This window comes from Solanum pennellii, chromosome 9, assembly GCF_001406875.1.
Source record: "Solanum pennellii chromosome 9, SPENNV200".
Taxonomy (NCBI): Eukaryota; Viridiplantae; Streptophyta; class Magnoliopsida; order Solanales; family Solanaceae; genus Solanum; species Solanum pennellii.
This window is the reverse complement of record NC_028645.1, coordinates 37,629,527-37,635,328: the sequence shown is the minus strand read 5'-3', so window position 1 is coordinate 37,635,328 and position 5,802 is coordinate 37,629,527.

Here is a 5,802-nt window from a genome sequence, read left to right as displayed (position 1 = left end):
AAATCGGCTGCTCAAAACGACTAAACAGGTCGTTACAATATATATATATATATATATATATATATATATATATATATATATGTATGTATGTATATGTATATATATATATTAAAGTTAACAATGTGTATAACATATATCCTATATATGATGAACACGTTTTCTTTGTCATTTTTTTTTTGCAGAACAAAGAGTTGTTATATGTTATCGAATATGCAAAAATAATGATTGATGAAGAATAAACTTGACCTAGAAGCTTTTAATGATATTGCAATGTTATCATCTTAGTTTAAATTAAAATAAAATAGTTATAGCCTCTTACTCTCTTTTGGAGGCTCAACTTTACTTATAAATTGCCTAAAATTATCTTTATATTCTAGTGTTATTTCAATATTTATTTTCAAATTTAATTGTTGTTATGTTTATCCTATTTTGTTTTGTTTAATCTACTACAATATTTCATGAGAAATTAAGTGAACCAACATAGGTAAAGATATTCTAACAAATTTTACCACTACACCAAATGGATTGCGAATTAAATTTAATGGTATAAACTTTTTTCCTATTTTTGGTTCTACACACTTTCAAAAACACAATAAAATACAAGTACTTGCGCAAAATCATCAAACTCAATATTTTTTATTTGGAGTATAAATTTGTTTTGAGAAAAGGGACGGATTTATCGACGAACATTAATAAATGGTACGTATATGTCCTCCGTTATACTTTGCGTCCATATAAGCCCTTGTCGTCCAATTATAGGTACATATATACCCCTCTCACTAACGGACTCCTATTTTTTTACACGTGTCTTAATCCTATTGAACTACCCGTTTGACCCCTTTTTTAATTCATAACCCAACTATTCGCTGCATAACCCAATGCCCACCCAGTTTCCTCTAAAAGGAATCATAATTAAAATACTCAAATTAAAACACCCAAATATTCAATTGATACCAATCTCTTTGGAATTGCTAGACAAAGAAAACGATAGCTGAAAAGTTGGCAAGAGACTATAATTCCACGTATCCTTGGATTGGATCTCTAGATTTCAAGGACAACATCTTGCTTATGAGGGTTGCAGCTGATATCTATTTGTATTTATTTGATACAAGGAAGATGCGACACCTCTGTAGCCTTTCTGCTCTTGCACCAAAGCCTTTCTTTTATGCTATTGTGGTTCCATATTGTAACGACCCTTATGATCGTTTAAAGTGCTAGAGCTTTTATTTGATAAAATACTTTTTGATAGATTCTAAATAGATATTTTTAACTATTTATAACTACAATGATAAAATTAATAGGGCACTTTTAATAATTTATTTAGTTGATGGTTAAGAAAAATAACATTAGAATTTATGGTGGACCACTTTTACTATTTTTATAATTAGTATTTTAATAATTAGGGTAGTACACAATTTGTAGAAAAGAAGAAAATTAAAAGAGGCGCACAGCGGGAGAAAAAAAACAAATCGAAAAGAAGAACGACGAACAACATGTAAGCATTGATTGCCTCAATCACTGCATTTGTTTATATGCATATATGTCATATTATCATTAATTTATTATTATTATTAATTATATTGTATTGCAAAGTTGAGGGAATAGGAATCAGAGGTGCAAATTCAATTTGTACTTGCTTTTGCAGCCGTATTATTATTATTATTATTATTATTATTATTATTTCATTTAGATGTCAAAGTTTTTCATGTCTATTAATAGGTAATATTGACAATGATTACCGTATGGTAATACAAGAAGAATAATATACATAATATATCATCATCTCTGCAATTTAAATTAGTACCACTTCGTGACAAGTTATTTAGGTTTTAATTACTTTTGTTCTTCTTCGTATAGTTATTTTATTATGATTCAATCTTGATATATTAAGATAGGTAATTAAATATTGAGTGTAGTATATTATTTGAATACCATTAAAGTTATGTTATTCAGAAAATTAATGACTTAACCTTAGGCTTAATTATAGGAACTAGGAGGCTTGACATATTTATTAAACTCAAGATAAGAAACTTGGATATAGATTTGTGTTTGATGACTATTGGGTTTAGACTATACTTAATAGAGTAATGTAAGTGCCTAGAGAAGCGTTAACTTATAAATTATGCATATTGCATAGATTGAAAAGGTTCGGAGGCATTGAGGAAAGAAAAAGTATTAGAGAAGTGGCTTTCTTGACTTCGGTTCTTCAATGGAGGTAGGTTATGATTTATGCTATTTGATAGTAAACTCTTAATAGTGATTGATATGTATTGAATGATATTGTGAAGTTTTCTATGTACTTGATTGTGTGATTGTGTGGCTTTATTGTGTGTTTTGTGATTGGTCTTAAATCCTGAGACCGTGAAATTGATATTCTTGAACCCTCTTTATCGAAGTGATGCCTTGAATAAAGAAAGATCGATGAAATATTATTAACGAATGGAAAAGTGGTGATAGTAAATGATAAACTAATGATATTATAGGATCGGAGTGTCATGTTCCGACACAATATTCTTGGATCGGAGTGTCACGTTCCGACACGGTATTCTTGGATCGTAGTGTCACGTTCCAACACGGTATTCTTGGATCGGAGTGTCACGTTCCGACACGATAATATTAAAAGAAAAATATGTTGAATTAATGGAAGATACTCAATCTCAAAGAACTCAACTCCCAAAATGGTTTGGTTTGGAGACATGAGTCCTCATGTCTGATCTTGATACCGTTGACTTAATACGTGCTTACTTTATTGTTATTGACACTTGTTCATGTTGTTTGTTGCTTATCACATGTTAAGTGCTATAGTTGAGTTCATACTATTATTCTTTGCATATTAGTTACTATTTTGGGTTGACCGATGATACTTACTCAGTACATGTTGCCTCGTACTGAACCCTACTTGTTTTCTTCTTTGTTTTCCTTTTATGAAATGCAGCGAGTGTACCTATGACTTCTGATTTCCCTCAGCTCTAGCCAGCCTCCCGCATATCAAGTTCCAGGGTGAGCTATCCATTTAAGCTCGTGTTGGATTCTCTCGGTCATGACATGATGTCCTATACTTTCGGACACATACCATTTTATTCTTTTATTTTAGTGTATTCGATATTCTTAGACTTAGTATTGGAGATTATATGTCCTTGATATGATGACTATCAGATTTTGGGATGATAAGTATTAAACTTTAGAAACTTATTTTTGGTTGCTTAGTATCTTTTGGAGCTTCCGCATTATTTATATTATTTATAGTTGAACTCTTGGTATATGTTGGGGTTTAGATGTGTTGGTTCGCCCACCTAAGGAGGTAAGTGTGGGTGCCACTCACGAATCATTTTGGGTCGTGACACATATACAATGAGCTTAGTTCCACTTGCTTAGGCATAAAATAGGCACTTTTTTCTCCTTTGGTATAGCAATGTACGTTGGCCATGACCAATAGATTACCTGTTCTTTATGATGTCAAAGCTTTAATTGATTTGAGGCATACTATGAATGTTGCTCATTGATATGCTTTGCAATACTAATGAGTTTGTTTTGATTCAAAACTTCCCTTGGTACTCCCTCCGTCCGGTATTGTTTGTCATAGTTTCTATTTTTAGAGTCAAACTATTAAAACTTTGACTAATATTTTAAGCTGTATTTTTTCATCAAATTAATATGAGAAAAATTGCAATTTATAGTACTTTTCATATAGTTTTAGAATATCTAATTTTTTTCTTAAAATATCAGATTAATGTGATATAATTTAATTTTGAAAATTAGTCAAATTCACTTTCGAAAAGTGTAACATGACAAACAATACCGGACGGAGGGAGTATTATATATGAGAATTATTGTAGCTACATATAATTCATGTTTTCTTTACAACATATCTGTATGCTTCCTTCAAAACTCAAAAAGCTCATAACTTTACCTGAAGTACTAATTGGTATTCATAATGAGACATCTTTTTCTAAATTTACGACAAAGAAAAACTACAGAGCATCAGTCATATGGGACAAGAACCAAGAGGAGGAGGAGGGTAAGTTTTCGAATATATTGCGTCAATGTGTGGTGACATCAAGATTGGATAACGCCAAAGCCATTCACGCGAAACTGCTGAAAAACCCAGGTGGCACGTTTTCACTTTACTTACACAACCATCTTCTAAATGCTTATGTTAAATGTGGTGACACTACGAATGGACTGAAACTTTTTGATGAAATGACTGAGAGAAATGTGGTGTTTTAATTTGGATTCATTTTAGAGGAAATTGGGTGGGTTGTAGGTTATGGGGCGTATATTTGGGTTATGGGTTAAAAAAAGGGTCAAACGGGTAGTTCAATAGGATTAAGACACGTGTAAAAAATTAGGAGTCCGTTAGTGAGAGGGGTATATATGTACCTATAATTAGATGGCAGGGGTTTATATGGACGCAAAGTATAATGGAGGGCATACACATAACATTTATTAAAGTTCTGGAGTAAATCCGTCCCTTTTCCCATTTGTTTTATAAGAAAGGGCAAAAATTTCAACAACAATTAAATTCTTATTCATAACCTTATAAATTAAAAGAGTTTAGTGATAAGAACATTAAAGATTAATTTAACTCATCAAATTAAAACCATAAATTTGTCGATCACTAGTTATACTACTGAACAACTTTAATCATTTAAGTTCGACTAAAAAATTTTCTTTAATCTCCGTCACAAATTTAACAAACTATACTCTTGATCAATGAATTTTTCTGGTTAGGTTCAGTTAATCTAATATCTTTAAGCAACATTTCTTTTTACTATATGAACTGTGAGAATACATTGGTAAAAACATTATGAAATCAATCTATTTAAAGGATTTTCTTCACTTGTAAGAACAAGGTCATATAAAAAATCAAACAGAGAGACATAATAGCTTCTTTATTTTTAGTTTTCTCCAATTGCAATGGCCTCTTCAAAAAAATTTCTAATTCACATTTGAAAATAAAAATAAAAACTAGGGGTGGGGAAATGATATTACAATTTTGGGAATTGAATCCTCACAAACAAGGTGGGAGTTAAAGTAGCAAACCAACTAAGCTATTATATTTTTCCTTCTATTTCACATCAAAACATGGTGAACTAAATTCGGCAAAATTCTAATAGATAGATAGATAGTATGGTAGAAAGATTTCTCTCATGTGAGTTTTTTTAATGGCCATGATAAAAAATTATTGGTAACAACAAAAAATTTCAGATCTTATAATTCCTACAATCACTCATTCAAGCCTTATGGTGAAAGTAAAAAACCATATGATAGAATGTTTGAACAAGTACTAAGTTATGATTAGAAGCCTGATTGTCACTACCCAACCCACAGGGCCATGCGGGAACCAACTCTAACACCTAAGTAGGAGAACTCTCATATTCCAAAGGTTTATTCATGCAGACAATTAACAAGGTAGATATAATGTATGGTAAAAATTTAATTGCAACATATTATTCATGCATTAGTCAAAAAATTTAAAGTAACCTTGCAACCCCAAGGACTTAGTCTAACAGGTACATGAGCTACTAAAATTACAATAGAGCTACTAAGAATTACAATAGCATAACAATTTGATAAAAGGACACAGTTACTACCATGCGGAAGGAAGAGTCTAAGCTGTTGGAGGATTTCCTCATCTTCACCTAATGAAATGTTACCAATCTTGCATCCAGACTATGTCAAAAAGACGTTTCAAGAGTAGTATCAATACAACCATCCGAACTGGCAGGTATCATCGGTCAACCTGATGCCCTCCTCATAACATATAAATAGAACAATAAAAGACCATGTCGGGACCCCTCA